A 16,655-nucleotide genomic window follows, 5' to 3' on the forward strand; every position below is an offset into this window, starting at 1 on the left:
TATGATTTAGATTTATTTTGGGATTATGCCAACAATTTAAATGTTAAAGATCACAATTTTTTAGGCTACACTAACTTACCCTAAATATTTAGACTGTCTTTCTTCACTCGAATTATCACTTACACAGACTGCCCACAAAAACACCCTCAACGTTCCTGTACACTCCGTTTAGCAATCCAGTCAAACAATTTCCAAAACAAGTGTCTTGGTTGGAAATGGAAGGAAAATCCAATTAGTTTGAGTTTTACGCCAGAGTGCACAAACGTTGTTGACAAAAATAGAATGCAATGTGTCATTTTCCTTGTTTCGTGTAAGGTAAGCTACATTATTAACAGTGACAGATGTTTGACAGTTTAAACTGTGATCTGAAAGTGTTGGGTTGTACTGTTCGGTGCAGATGGGGCCAGTTCACGTGGATATGTGTGGCATTGTTAAATTCACGTGTGTGTGGAACTGTAAAGAAAGTTTTGCTTTGTCTACTAGTATTAGAAATTACTTTGATTATCTCATCTACATTTAATTAATTTACTTGAACAATGATGTGGGTTGAAACATTGAACGGAAAATGATAATGCTCCATTAATCATACAGAACTTTCAGATTTCATTCACTTTTTCATACTCTTATCCTCACAAGTGGTCAAGATTATAAATAGAAATACGTTCAAAATCCTAGCCATTTTAAGTAATGGTCGAGTACGAACTATGTCGGCAGACCTACAACTTGGGAGGGTTGTCAAGTATATTGTGAATAACAAAATACACCAGCCTACTGGTAACTAGGTCATCTGCATCCTAGCATATGCAACACAATCCAAGCATCCATTCAGTTCTCCCATAACTCTATTACATGGCACGCTCTGAAGCTCTGAAGATGTGAAATACTAGCAGGCAGGAATAACAGCATGCCAGTAATCGTTTGAGTTATGTTTTGGCTTTTTCTAATGCCTTGCATGTTACTTAAAGGGCCATGGCTAATAGTTGTAGTCAGTGCAAAGATTTTCAACTCAGTATAGAATCAAAATTGTGTAAGAAAGCCTAACCCTTCATTGAGTTCTGGGAGGAATGGTGTCAGCCGTAGGACGATTAGTCAGGTCAATAGTCATGGCAATGTGGTAGGTGATGCAATTGACTAAGGAGAAGAGTAAGAAATGGAATGAGTCGTTTCTCTGGAACATCTTTTTTTTCTTGGTACCAGATAAAAATATGCTTTTGTGTGTATTTTGTGGTCTTTTACATTTTAGTGTAGCTGTAAAGGATTCACTGCAATTTTTAAAAAACTTTATTTCATAATTTAATGAATTAATTTTGATTCTTAAAAACTCTTGCACCAATTTTGACATACCCATTTTTGTGGACAGTTATACTCCATAATGTTTTTAGCATCCCTTAAATGCGATCACGTGGAACTGGGAGCATTAGTGCATTTCCACTTATCCTCGCAAGGATCCTGGAGCCAATCCTAGCTAAAAATAGACAGGCAAAACAGGGAAAACCCTGCAATAAGGAAATAGTAAATACTTTTTCACTTAGTGAACTTATTCTTCACTAAGTTTTTTTTCTTTAGACCATTTTGTATCTAAAATAGGAAATATAAGCTACTTTATATTAAGCAGTTGTCTTTTCAGTCATTTTGTTGGTTTGAGAAAGTCCCTAAATCACTCTTGTGTATATGTGCCCCTCGGTGTTTAATGGCACATATCTGCCTTTCTTCAAACATTGGTACTTATTAGAATCCACAGGGTTTAGATTCATGAAACCTTCAGAACCTGATATATGCCCACAGCAGGGTTCTGGATGTCCCTCGTCTGGGGTTAACATTATAACAATAAAAAAGCTTTCAAGGTGACGTGAACAGTAAATCACTATTTAGGTCCTCTTGAATTCCCTAAATATGTAACAGAAGCGCCAGAGAGGTGGGAGTGAATGGCATCTTGGGCCTCATAGAACCACAGGGTAGTGTAGTGTGTATTGTTAAAGCCCAAAGCGTCATATATAATGTAGATTTGTTTATGAGACTATATGACATTTTTAATTTCATACATCTTACCTTACCTGTCTTTAACAAATTAATCAGTCAAATATTATCAACTACAAATGTAAACTATTCTTGCAGGCCGTTTTTTCTTTTCCCTCAACGCCCTTCTAACTGTGGTGTTTACTTCCATTTCAAAATGTTTATATTTTAGTTTCTTTCACCCATACACACATTTTCATTAGTCAGTTTTATAGCGGGGATTTCCAAAACATGAGCAGTTCTGTTTCACAATGAAATGACAGAACTACACAAAATTTATAGCAGTTTGGGGGCATAGATCATTTGAGAGAAGCTCCTCTGACTCCTCATTTTACACTCTGAAAGCATATGTCATCCTCAAGCTGATATAAACAATCATATAGATATATGCATACACCCAATTACAGAATATTGGCTACATGAAAACCAAATCCAGAATATTTACATTTAGAATAGCTTCAAGTGCACACCTTTCTTCTTTATAGTCAAGACTTGAACTGAGTATAACCATAGAAAGTATATGTTTGCCACTTGAGGTGGCTCCTGGTTAGATTTATCGGTATACTGTAACATACTTACTTTGGCCTTGCCATTTAGAGGTTCCGTGATTTGAACACAACCTGCAATATATTTCATTTTTAAAAATTAATCAATGCATTAATACATGTATACACATACAAAACATGAACGTATTGCATATCTGCAAAGTTAAAGGGATCCATGCTCATCACTCCGTTGTCAAACATGGATAAAGCTGGCCTGTCTGTGCTGCTCTGCTGGTCAGCAGACAGTTTACTGAAGAAGCCTTTTGTCCTACGAGCAAAGACAAGTTTATAGGAAGTAGTAGGAGGGCAAACAGCCGACAGTGGCTGTCCTCTGTCATTAGACACACTCACGGTCACATAAGGCTTACTCAGTGCTCTATTGCATGTCAAAACACTTTCCTTTTAAACGCCTATATTTTCTCCCGTGACAGCTGTTATGCCCCTCGTTACATCCACACATACATGTGCATGCACGCACACAGATAACCTGGGTAATCTAAAGAAGATTAGATAATAAACATCGATAGGAGTCAGGGATATGTGTATATATATTTTTTTCATATATAAAATTATGTAGGGATGCAATTTAGATCCATTTCATCCTGACCTCCTGTTAGAGAAACAATTCCCCATAGAAAAGCTCTCGCATAGATCTTGCTGCTCATCATACTGTAGCATCCCAGGAATTTTAATCTCCCCCTCTTGCCTCGGAATGGAGTGTCCTGGCACCTCATCTCTCTAGGGAGAAGCACACAGAGACATTCAAGTTTGTGCATCAGGAAAGCTTCACTGATAGCCCCTGTCCTTCGCTTTAATTCTCACTTTTTTTCTCTGGTGCATTTTGTTCAAACTCGCCAACTCGTCATCTTTTTTTGAGCTCTTTGCTTTAACACAAAGAAGTGTTATTATACATAATACATGTACTCACCATAAGATATTGGTACGCATAAACTCATATACGAGTCCTGACCAATTTCCTGTTTTTTGGTTTACGTATACAGAAAAGAACCAAACCATATTCCTATTTCTGAACAATGGCCATTTTTTACATTTGTGAAGTGAACTCAGTGTATTTCTTATGGGAAACTAATTTCCGTACGCTGCGCATAGTTTTTCTATAAATTGTCGTTAAATTTAAAAGAATCTACAAAAATATTTAAAGTTGCTGAATTCCTTCACTGTTTTAGATGCATTTGAAACGTATTTCGTTTCCATAAATGTCCATGACATAGTACCACTTTGTCCTGCAGGCGAGATAAGACTGCCCTTAGCTTAAGGAGGCACCGTGTCTTGCACATGCATAACTTCAGGGTAAAGAGCACTCTTCCTCAACGATTTCTGTTTAATCCGTCTTGGGGGTAGTTCCTGGACCGAGGCTTGCTCTAAGGTTAACAAGAAATCTGATGTGTTTTGTGTGTGCAAAACTTTAGTTTCATTCTTAGACCGTGGTGTGTGGAAATCAATTGCTCAAAAAACAAAAGTGAGACATTTGTAGATGATTTATTTTGGGTGGATTTCAGTTCTAAATACATTCTAAAACGTGTGTGGTAACTATTCATTTTGAGTATGCCAATTGTTATGAGTATTGAGTGTGGGAAGACTCCAAATTGTCTATCTCAAAGATATGCACTTAAGACTCCCCTGTTCTTCTTATCTGAACGAGTGGCTGGAAATAGCAAAACAATGTGATTCCCCTTGTGTGCTCTCAGCTCCATGACCCATCAACACTCATCCAACACTGATTCAAGCAGCCCTTTTAGACGCTTCCCACCTCTCTGATTATTGCTATTAGTACTACTAAGTCATTTTTGAAAAGGTTTTTCATCAGTGGGGACAGAGATCAGAAACACCGGTTAGTGTATCAATGCAATGCAAATCATGATAGTGCGAGCAATTGAGACAAAAATCTAAGTTTTGCCAGATAAATAGAACTGTCTTGAATTATAGTCGATATGTACTAATAGAGATATTTCCCACGTCTGTAATACAAATGACTAAAGTCTAGACATGTCTGTTATCTCGTCCCGACATTCATCATGAGTAGGTGAATTCAAATCATTCTTTTACTGCCTAGACAAAAATGGAAAATGCCCTATCAAGCATTTCAATTTAGCACGGCCTTGAAAATCAGTTTCTGGGAGGCATTTTATATCACTACACAAATGCTGAGAGTGCAAAACAAAGAGATCTAATCATGAACAAGCTGAAGCACTTAGTGGTTGGAGTCTTGCAAAGATTGACACGTCGTAAATGTCTGGTTCACTTTCAGCTTCATGTCCTATTACCTGGGCCATTTTTACTGCAATTACAGGTAGTAGAGTAGCTAGACAAATTATTTAAAGGTCATTCCAGGATTATAGGACTTGTTAAGCACTACCTTTTTTGAAAAATTATTTCATTCATTCATTTTCTGAACCGCCTTATCCTCACAAGGGTCAGCCTATCCCAGCTGACTTCGGGTCAGAGGCAGAGGACACCCTGAATTGGTGGCCAGCCAATCGCAGGGCACAAGGATAAAAACAACCATTCACACTCACACTCACGTGAAAAAAATATTTCTTTATAATCGGGCAAATTGTTGTGTTAGCAAATGGCAAGAGAATTTGCTAAGCAACTAGTGACATGAAAAACTATCACTTCCACTTATGGGGACACACGTTTCTACTTCCAATGTGTTAAATTTGAGAAGCAGCTCTAGAGGCATGTTCTCCACCCTTCCTTTACCGCCTGCAGTGGTAACCCGCTTCAACATGCTCTTAGGGGCATGATATGAATATAAATGTGAAATTACTAAAAGGCTGACAGAGTGGTATGCAAGCTTCGTGGCAGTATTGGTGTGTCCACACAAAGGAGAAAGGGGAACGACAGAGGTTACAGAAAGCACCACTATAAGCACATAAACTGAAGCAAGGGAGAGGCAACAGCACACAAGAGAGTGTAGCGATATAGTCAAATATTACAAACCTCTATGATTAAATAAAGAGTAAAAATAAACAAAACTAACAAAAGCAAGTTCTGCAAATATTACTGCCAAAAATATGACAAACAGGGAACCTGCTCTCAATCATAATTATAGCAAAATGAGTATGCAAATGACTACCACAATGACACAAGTACCACTGAAATTGCTTTACCACCCTACAAATCCTGAACTTTTGAATTGATGAATTGAAAATATTTTTTCTTTTATTTCCAATGATATCTCCCAATTATAGATCTAAAAGCAACTCATGTTCTGACTTGAGTGAAGTTGGAACACTTCAATTGTTAAGCTTCCTCCTTGAACTGCAATTTACTCTTTGGGAAGGTTGTCTGCATCGAGGGGGATGGCAAAGGGCGGATTAGCTGGAATACTATCCCACTCGTCTGTCCTCCACATGAGGACCAGACCCTGAGGTCCAAAGATCCTACCAATTAACCTGTCACTCACTGTGCTGTTTTTGCCTTTCCTTCCAAAGACAGCATGGCTTTCATTGGGGAAAGGACCTAAGCACCCATTGCATCACCAGGCAAACACTCTAGCATGTCTTTGTATGTATATAACCTGAATTATTTCAATACAATCCATATTCCTGTTAAACAATCTCAAAGTTAGGGGCTTTCACAGTCAATTTACAACAGTGTATAGATGGTGAGGCCATTGGTCGTACTCTGTGTTTTGATTAATTCTCTTTGTAAATGATGGCCTATCATCAAGCTCTTGCACGGCAGTTTACCAACACTTAATAACATGTACGACGATAAGCAGTATGAATTAACTGCCAAGCTACATGTTTTTCCAACACCTTTTTTTTCTGTTTGCGTCCATGCCAAGTAAAACCTGCATCCCACATTCAACAGCATTAGCTTTGATGAATCTCATTAGTGGTTTCTTTCTTCTCTCATTTGCATGTACTTGTCTTTCGCTTATGGTACTAATCAAGCAGGCTATTTTAAGTGCATTTTCTAATTTCTGTTTAATCGGGACTTTTCAAGTATGGATCTATTGCCCATATTCTGTTGACTAAGCTATAATATGATCCCATTCACTTGATCTGTGGTCACATTTGATTGAATAATAATGCTGTAAAGCAGCCATATACATGAATTCCTTCATGTTTTGTTCCATTTGTCCTTACTAGGTTGGTAAAGCAGTTCATTTTAAAACCTAAGATTTACTTGTTCCTTTTTTCTTTTCCATTATCACATTGTTTCACTTTCATAGAAAACAGTCCCAGATTAAAACTACTTCCAACCCGAGTCTTTGCACTATTTGCTGTATGTGCTCTGGCAACACCTCCGCAAATGGAATGTGTGATATAATTTCTTATTGATTTCTTGTTGACCCCTCATGAAGTAGTCATCATTCTGTAATGTGTTCCAACATCGTCCTAATGAAATCAATAGCCCTCCTGTCAAGTAGAGGTCTAATAAGACTCTCTGGAAACTCAATGCTATTACGAGTCGAGTATCTGGAACAATTCAGGGTTACAAAAAGGACCACTAGGCCCTTGGCTGGTAATGAACAACACATGCCCTTAAACTTTGCTATAGTTTACCAGGATTATAGCCAATTATTTGTTTTATTGAATAGCGCTTTTGCATTTATCAGATGGATGTATTTTTCAAACATTTATGTATGTATATCATTTTGTAGTGTTGCCATATTTTGAGTTCTTCTACATAAATGTCAATGAATGCAAAAAGCCTTGAAAAAATGCATTAATATATTTCTATACATCAAATTTATTTTCTGAACCTTTGCAATTACACCTTGAAAATGACTTGTTGACTGCTTACCAATATTACTTGAACATTAGTTGAGAAATTCCTTACAGGTGCATATAGAGATCGGTAGTAGAAGGGACCTGACGGGAAACCCAATATTGTTCAATCTCTTCCTACACTCAACATATTGCTGAATAAATGAGGAATTTATTGGGCTGAGTGCAAGGAAGGGAAACTGAAAATATGGCTTACACCTGCACTACACTAGCTAATGTGATATCGTCCAGGGTTATTACAATATTGGGAAAACACTGTCACCTCAGTTTCACGTGTTCTTTTTTGACATTTACAATGGCGCCCCAGGACTGCATGTGATGTCCTTTAACACGCTTAACACTCACCATCCATTTGGCTATCACCGGCCACCAATAACAACACTGTTGCAAAAACCTGTCAAGGTGACTTTTGTTCATTGGACCTGATTAAGCCTGTGGCACCAGTTAAGCTAATGTTTACTGTTTGGCTCTATTTTTTCACAGCTTAACAATGTTTGGAGATTCATAGCAACATATTTCTATGCAGATGGACTGGAAGGCTTTAAAAACCTCCTTTTATGGTGCTGCATTATGTCTAAGAACTGACGTCAAACCTGTCTTACTGTCATTTGAATATTTGCCAGTTCTGTTGATTCAAACAGTGTCTCATTGGATATGAGGGGGATATCACGACTTGAACTTGAACAGTATGAGATGCACACAGCCGAAGTTTAGGGAAGAAATATGGGACAAATTCTTACAGGTGATTATGAGATAAAGGCAGACTTCAAGCCCCCAAAGGTTTGAAATGCTGTTTTTCATACAAACAATGGGGAGAAAAATGTGAATTGCTAGCAGCATCTTGCAAAATATGTTGTTATATACCCGACTCTATACATTAAATGGCATATATTAATAATAATATTAATGAAATATTATGGCGACTCGGCGGATGAGTGGTTACCTCACAGTTTTAAGGTCCTAGGTACGAATTCAGGTCAGTCCAGCTGTGTGCAGTTTGTGTGTTTCCTCTGGGTACTCTGGTTTCCTCCCACATTGCAAATAATTTCCATGGTAGGCTGATTGGACACTCTAAATTTCTACTAGGTATGAATGTGAGCATGAATGGTCATCCGTCTCCTCGTGTCCTGCGATTGGCTAGGCCACCAATTTACGGTGTCCCCCACCTCGTGACAAAGTCTGCTGGGATAGGCTCCAGCATCCCTGCAACCCTTGTGAGGATAAAGCGGTTCAGAAAATGAATGAATGAATGAAATATTATACTTCAGTTCAAGGTGAAGTGGAACCTTATATTCCAGGACCCTGGAACATTAAATGCATTTACAAGGAACAATAGCTAAAAAGTGCCAAGGCTGTCAGAGTCTGATAACATATTTTACATGTCAGTCACGGTCACGGGTGCTTTAGGCAAAACCTGAAGCAGGGGCAAAATTCACTGGGGTTTGGTCACACAAAACATGAGGCCGTGAGGTTACAGGACAAGGAATGAATGAAAGGCAAGGGCTTGAAGGGGGTGGAGGGAGGTGAGTGAAAGAGCTGGCATGAAAAATGAAAAGCACAAATAGTGGTGACAGACAAAGCACTAAGGAGGAAGAGCTAAACTTCTGAACTCTAAATAAGTTCTCACTAAAAGCTGAAATATTATAATTGGAAACACTCTCAATGCAAACACAACTTTCAAGAGTGAAGATTTTCAATGTGCATTTGTGAGTGTATGTAAAATAGTAACATGAGTATGCAAATTGAGGATTGGAATTGTAAAATTTACAAACTTTTCCTGCACGACATAGATTAAAATGTTATTTTCTATTAAAATAAACATATTTTTGTTCCAAAATAATCCAACACAGACACTTTAACCAATCAGAATTCTGCTAAAACAAACCTGATTGCAATCAAATGATTACACTTGGAAGACATCTAGTATGGATGCAATTAAATCATTGACTAACAGCAACTCTAAGTACAATAGTTCCAAGACCACTGATTTAGATGGTGTGTTAAATTCATTTTTTTTAGTTGACCTCAACGAAAGTGACACTCAACCATGAGAGAAACCGACATTTACAAGGCAGCATGAAGAAAAACATTTTAAATGGGCCAGATGGGTGATAAAACAGTCGCTCTCTGCCACAATAATTAGCTACCAATCCATTGCCTGCCTATGTGCATAAATACACAACCATGCAAACCACAAACAGATGCATAGAGTTGTGATAATTACCCAAAATAGTTTTCCAATATCTTCTTGAATTACTGGTAATCTTGTGTTTGTAATCTCTGTATTTTTGCCTTGCCAATCCAGTGCACACTAATTTGGAATGTTCGGATTTTGGTATTGGTGCGTGATGGTAATGCAAAAAGGGAAAAGATGGGCAAGTGTTATGTAAAGGAACTAGTTATAAAATAGCTCAAATACTTTCAAAACATATCCAAATGCGGCATCCAGTATTCATGCTGCCCACTCATACTTTGCCACTGGCAAATTGAAAGGGCATGTGGTAAGAAAATGATCCTTTCCACCACACTAGTGAAGGCCAGACTTGGCTGATACAATTTGCCCCATGTCAACAGAGTGGTATGAAAATGTTCCTTAGCTGTGACATGATGAGGAGACATGTTTTCTTTTTTTCCCCTGGAAAGAATGTTAAAATGCGGAGAAAAGAAACACATCAAGTCAAGGATCCCTTTGAGAGTTGATTTCTCAAAACACAATGATATTGAAGACCAAGGGTATTTTGAGGCGTATGACCTAATTTAAAAAAAAGTGTTATTATGCTACCATGAACAACACCATTAAAAAAACATATCAAAAGAAACTTTTCAATAATACATTATTGATCTGATAAATATTAAAGTCCTGATGAATTTTTGACTGAGAAATTGTATTCACCAATCCTATTTGCGGGACAAATCATTAAATACTAAAAGAAATATATATATAATAACAATAATCCTAAATCACTCACAGCACGGTAGGGGTTAGTACGTCCGCCTGACACTTCTAAAACGGAAAGTTTAATCCCCGATGGGTTCCGACCTTCCTGTTTGGAGTTTGCATGTTCTCCCCATGTCTGTGTGGGTTTTATTCGGTTGGTGGAACATATTGTCTCTGGGTATGAGTGTGAATGTGAATGTTTGTTCATCTTCTTTTGGCCTGCGGATTGCTGGAAGCCAGTTCTAAACTCCATATACATCTTTTCAGCATTTGAATGTAGATAACATCCTTCAATATTGTTAGATCTCAAGTAATAATGCGAGATTTCAGCTTCATTGAAAGTCTTCGAAGACCGGTGGTTAAACAGAATGTTTATGTGGCTGGTGTGCTGTACCGAAGAACGCCAGACACAGCATGGCCGAGATTGTTTACTACCAAAGGATTTCTTTCACCTGCATGTGTGAGGTCTGTAACAGATAACCAATCTTTTAAGATATGAAAAATCCTCACATGTGTACCAAACCAAATAAAAAATAGCTTTCCAGCAAAGACTGATGAATTGTGAGATTTTTAAGCACTGCATACTGCAGATGTTCATATCAGATAGAAGAATGTGACTTGGCCAAAGGAACATAAGAAATCATGCATGTATGCATTACCGCAGGCATAATACTTTTTCTTGCATGAAGATCTTTAGACAACATTAACCTTCCTGCCAATAACCATGGTAGCGTCACGCAGTCCATGAAGCTTTTTGCAGAATGGCCTTGTTTTATCTCCAGACCAAATCCTAAGAAGAGCTTTTTTTTGTTTTTATTTTATTGTATTTTTTTTATTCGCAACATTTAATGTGTTTAAGCATTATCTCTGGAAAATTAAGATGTTTGCATAACCCCTCATTTGTGTTGTTGATCTATTGAAGATAGTAGTTGATGTGTTTGCCTGGTAATTGAAAAGAGATGAGGAACAGGGTGTTGTCAAGAACAAAATGTACTGAATTGTACACTTAAATATTGTCTACATTGAGCAATCACTCAGAAAGAAAAAGGTTGGAGGATTAAAGATAATTTAGAGTTTTCAGCCAGCCTGCCACGCATGTTTTGAGGATGTGAGAGAAAACCAAAGTACCCGAAGAAAACTCACGCTGGCATGAGGAGAACATGACATCTCTACACAAGAAGGTCTTGAACCCACCAGGGTTTAATCCCTTGATTTTAGAATTGTGAGGCTCATCACTTTTCCACCAAGCCTCTAGTGACTTTTTTATTAATTTAAATATGTCATTTCATTTATTTTACATTATGATAATAGTTGTGGTATGTATATTTTAAGACGTAAGATATTTTTAAGTGTGGCGTATCACCTGAGATTGGACTAAAATGTGTATGAGACAAACTCAACATATGAGAGTTGAAAACCCTGCATAGAAATATCAAAATGCAGTGGTATTATGATTGAAAGGAGATATCTTCACTATGTATTGCATGAATACCAAAGTTATGATAGCTGAATATTTATACCCTTTAGAAAATATACAGTTATTCAAGGTGGCATTCCTATACATTGCTCAGCAACAGCGAGCCATGGTACAAACAAAACTCCAAAACACAATTACTGAATGCAGATTGCTACATGACACTTCAGCCACATTAGTGTGAATATGCAATATATCTGTGTTCAGGAAATAGTTTATTCAACTTCTAATGTATTCTCAGAGTTGGGTTCTGAAGTTGTTATTTTAAACACAGCAAAGGAAACAGAGAAAAATATTCCCTATGTGAGAGAAAATCTGGCCAATGGAACGTGAGGCCATGGCACCCCCTATAGTTCACAAAATGTAAGGTACAGTAAATTATGTAAAACTGTTCCTTACTTAGCTTTTTTCCCTGTCCCTTAAAGGAATTCCTTATCTATAATAGTTTTTCCACACAGCTGTACCTTGTAACTCAAGTTTTGGCAAGTGGGAAATGTAACAGGATCTATGTGTATTTGTTCCATTTTAAACTGGGGACAATATGGACACAAAGAAAACACAAGGGCATTTTGTGAAAGGATTGTTTGATCTTTTGTCAGTAAAAATCTGGCTGCTGAGAAAAAGTGAAAAAGTGCTGTGGTAAGGCGATCAAAGTCCTTAGGCCTAAGGCCTTAGATGTAAGCCTAACAAGAATCAACTTTTATTGCTGCCCCAGCCGACGTAGACTAGTACAGAAGAAGCTCAACTCTTCAATGCCTTACAAGTCTCATTGTCATCATTTTTTTCTACACTAATTGCACAATTTAATCTTGTCAAAAGATATTTAAAAATCAATTGTAAAGACTTATATATATCCATAATAATTGAAACCGCGCAATAAAAATCATTTTTTGTAGTCGTCGGCCTCTGCATAGTTGACATCAAAATGAAAGGAATTCGGCAAGGGACCTATCGGTCAGTGGAAAACAGTGGTTGATACTCACTGACTATATCATGCAAGGAGTCAAAATACAAAAGAGAAAGTGGGTCAGAGGAGGAAGTAAGTACAAAGGAAAATGATTCCAGACAGATTCTACCAAACAGGTAAAGGGCTAATGACAGGCAGACGGAAATTCATGGATTGTAGTGCAGTGCACTACAGTGTTCCAGTTGGAACACTGTAGTGCAGCTCACTACAGTGTTCCAGTTGGAACATTTTTCTACCCAACAGATTAACCATTGTTCCGTATTGAACATGTATTGACCATTCTTCCGTTCTGAACATGTATTAACCATTGTTCCAATGAAAATGATGTATGATAAATGCAATTCAGAGTGTTCAACCAGTCTACCCTGCATGAACAACTGAAGTATTGTCTCTTGAATTGTTGATGGGGCATTGCTGTCACTACAACAGCTTATCCCACAAACATGTCTGTGATGTTTTTTTTTCATTATCTTCAATGAGATTCTTAAATTTCTTTCACCAGCTACTGCTATGCAACCCATTTTTCCCAGTGGTTAAGAAACATTAATCCTAACATAGTATACTAGGCTGCAACATGGAGTTCACGTGCCTATCCCATGCCATCTCTTAAATAGTGGAAGTGCGAGTAGGAGGAGGGCCCTGTTTGAACTGCTCAGGGAGAAAGAGAAAAATAAGGGGTGGGAATTGTTTCTCAACTAAACATGACTCAGATTATATCGTCCATGTTAATGAGCTGTTCAAAATATTCCATTCATTTGTGAACACATGGCTCTACAGCAGACATGGACAATTACTTCATAAAGGGACGCAGAGGGTGCAGATTTTCAGCTGTTTTCCATTGATTGTTTCAGCAGAAATGTTACTTGTTACGATGTCTGTGCTGGTTTGGTTGGAACAAATTCCAGGACACCACAATGGCCCTTTGTGGAATAATTGCCCATCCCTGCTCTACAGTTTGGCAAATTTTGGGATCAAATATGCTCCAGACACAAGAAAAAGGCTGCATCTTAAGAGAGTATGATCAAGTACTATAAATGTATGGGCAAACATTGTCGTTCAAGTGACACGGCGTAAAGATTTCAAATGCAAGCCTAAAATCTTTGTATTTTTGTTGTGTTTTTTTGCACCACATTGGTGGACACTTACCAGTAGTTGCACTTAAAAAGGCTCTTTTCGGCTGTTGTAAATGCAATCCTTCACTGACACATTTGCATCCTATTCGCATTCACCTTCACTCTTAGATGTAGCACTCACATGGTGGTAGTCCTTGACCAGGCCTAAGAAGAAAATCATTTTGTCATGTCCACTAGGCAAGCAAAGTATGAAGAACTGCAAGCAGAACTCCACATGTACAAGATGTAAAGTTAGTTAGTTATGGGGAGTACACAGATCTGTGCTGTGAGGTAGGCTTTTGGAGACAGATTTCCACCTCTATAATTTGTGTATGTGTGTTCCAGATGTATGACAGTGGTCCTCCTGGTTACTTTCGTGTTTTGTCTCCGAGAATTGTATATATCTATTTTCTTTGTCTTTAATCCATAGTTTAAGTAAAGTGTTTTGTATGATACACCTGCAACTCCAGGGCATAATTTTGTTTGCCATTTTTTACGAAAATTCAAAAGTTTTAAGTGCTTTTCTTCAAGTATTATTTCCTTTTTAGTAACCAGACCAAGACACGGTGAAAGTGAGAAAACAAAAAACACAACAGGAATGATTGAGAAAGGTACAAGGTCAGATATATATTCTATTCATGCCTGAGTGAAAAACCAGAGCCAGCAAGGAATTAATTCAACAGTTTTATCAATACATGAGAGATAGAGTTTCCTATGAGTAGAGAAGAATTACAGCTCTTATGCTTCATCTCTATGCTGCAGGGAAGGCTGTAAATCTGCAGATTGATCAAACTGTAAGGCCAAAGGAATCCATAGCGTTATCTCCTAGTAAAGGCTCTGCAAAGTTGAAAACTGAGTGAGTGATGGTGGTAACTATCTAGATTCTGCTTAGACACCTTTGTCATGAAAAACGAGTACACACGGCATGTAAATGCCTGAGCATGGTCTTATTCGGTAGTCATTCCTAGTGTACTCGACTTACGACGTTTGGACTTTATGACGCTTATGTCCTGTCCGCCATTTTGTCCCTATCGGCATAGTGTTTCTGCTGAGCTAGTGCATAGTGCTTGTCTGTGTTTGCCTTTTTCGTAATCCTTTTTTCACATTATGGAACCAAAGAAGAAAGCTGTGTCTTCTGGCTATGCTGGTCCAGCCAAAAGAAAGTAGAACTTACACATTATTCCAATCGTCCTTAATAGGTCTCACAGTCTCCACTCCCTCCCTCTCCATCAATGTATTAGCTGGAATGGTAAGCGCATCAATTTATATTTTATATTTAAAGGTTTATTAGTTTTTTTTTTTAATGAAAATATTTTAAATGTAAAACTTGACAGTGAAATGTAGGTTATCTCACCAGCAAAGGACATGAACCTGTTTGTAAATCATGGACTTCTTGTAAAATGTATGAAAATCCGTTTGACCATTTAGAGTTAACTGAGTGGAATATTCAAAGAATATTTTTAAACGGCATTTTTTTATTTTGCATACTACTGACGGCAAAACAATGACCTCATCCACATCCAATCCATACCATTGTGTCAACCACATCTGACATGAGTACCTATAAAAGATAAAAACTATCTGCTACAACATGTGTTTCTGAAGGAGGATTACCTTTATTGGCAATCCGGATCATACGGGTCAGGATGCAGGAAATCTTCTGTATCTGTATGGGAGGGTATTTATCTGGTTAGCAGCAGGCTCTGCCTTCAATATCACACAAGGTGGATGATCTAGGGAGGAAAGAAGGTCACAGGTTGGAAGAATAGAAGCTTGCTTCCCCAAGGCTACGCTACTGCAGAACATACTTAGAGCAAAGAAAATGTTTATTTTGAGGAACTAAAATAGTTCCGAAAAATAGATTTACACATGTTTTTAAGGGGGATGGGTGCTATTTATTTATGAGTATGTAAGAAAGGTTCCATCCAAATATTCTGCAAATGTGGCTATACAAATTAAAGCTTTACAACTATGAATTGCAGTTAATTCCCAATAAAATAATGTTACTCTAAAAAAATAACAAATAATGTATTTTTAATTGTACATTCTTAATACAACATATCTGAGTGTGACAATAGTGCCAATCTGCATTACCGTGGTTTTAATTCTTGACATATTATCCAAATCATCAAGATTGTAATGGACTGATGTTCCCTTCTTGTAGTTAAAACGTGACTATAACACTTTCCAGATGTATGACTGTAAATAATAGATAGTTACACAGGGCGAGGAAATCTGAACAAGAAGAAACAAAGTGCTGGAAGATGAGATGGCTTTTGAATTTGTTGGCTATAAATAAAGAACACGTGCACTCATGCAGGGAAAGTAGGATTCTCTTTCTACATTGTCGCCATAAATCAGCAACGTCAAGGATAGACTCATAGATGTATTTCCTAAGCAGCGAGGGCAGAAGGACACTGGAACTTGAGAAGAGAAAACCCAGGCCAGAATTTTCAACTGGATAAGATTCGGCAACATCACCAACACACACACACATTCACACACAATCTCCCACTAAACTCAAAGAGGATCTGGCAGGCATCTGTTGACTCCATATACAGTATCTTCTCAAATATCTTAGTCTCGACCGTTGGTGTTTCCTGGACAGCACATAAAGAGCAGCTGGACTTTAGCTTGCTTGAAAAGTTGTGAGAGTTATTTAATCAGTGAGATGAATGAGAGTGTTATTCACAAAAAGTACCAAATTTCTCACAAATTTTGACTTCTTCAAGACCTCTACCGCACCCTTATTATATGCAGACATCCACCGTATGAGAGTAATCTTAGTTTCAATTCTCAGATGTCTGGGCCATCTGTTAGAAAAAGGAGCAATTGTGTCA

General features: G+C 37.7%; 1 protein-coding gene across 5 annotated transcripts in view; it reads right to left on the reverse strand.

Annotated features, from left to right (window-relative positions):
• Positions 1-1,042: 1,042 nt before the first annotated feature.
• Positions 1,043-16,655, reverse strand: part of mfsd8l1 (major facilitator superfamily domain containing 8-like 1) — a 74,372-nt gene continuing 58,759 nt past the window's right edge. For 2 of the 5 annotated variants that reach the window (XR_013326398.1, XR_013326404.1), the window contains exons 14-18: positions 15,430-15,548; positions 13,850-13,980; positions 3,169-3,299; positions 2,596-3,057; positions 1,043-1,131 (exon numbers count right to left, since the gene is read on the reverse strand). The gene's annotated coding sequence lies outside the window, so the exon portion shown is untranslated. The remainder of the gene's footprint in view (positions 1,132-2,595; positions 3,058-3,168; positions 3,300-13,849; positions 13,981-15,429; positions 15,549-16,655) is intronic. The other 3 variants (XR_013326399.1, XR_013326400.1, XR_013326401.1) reach the window with 3 other exon arrangements.

Source organism: Stigmatopora nigra, chromosome 5 (genome assembly GCF_051989575.1).
Source record: "Stigmatopora nigra isolate UIUO_SnigA chromosome 5, RoL_Snig_1.1, whole genome shotgun sequence".
Lineage (NCBI taxonomy): Eukaryota > Metazoa > Chordata > Actinopteri > Syngnathiformes > Syngnathidae > Stigmatopora > Stigmatopora nigra.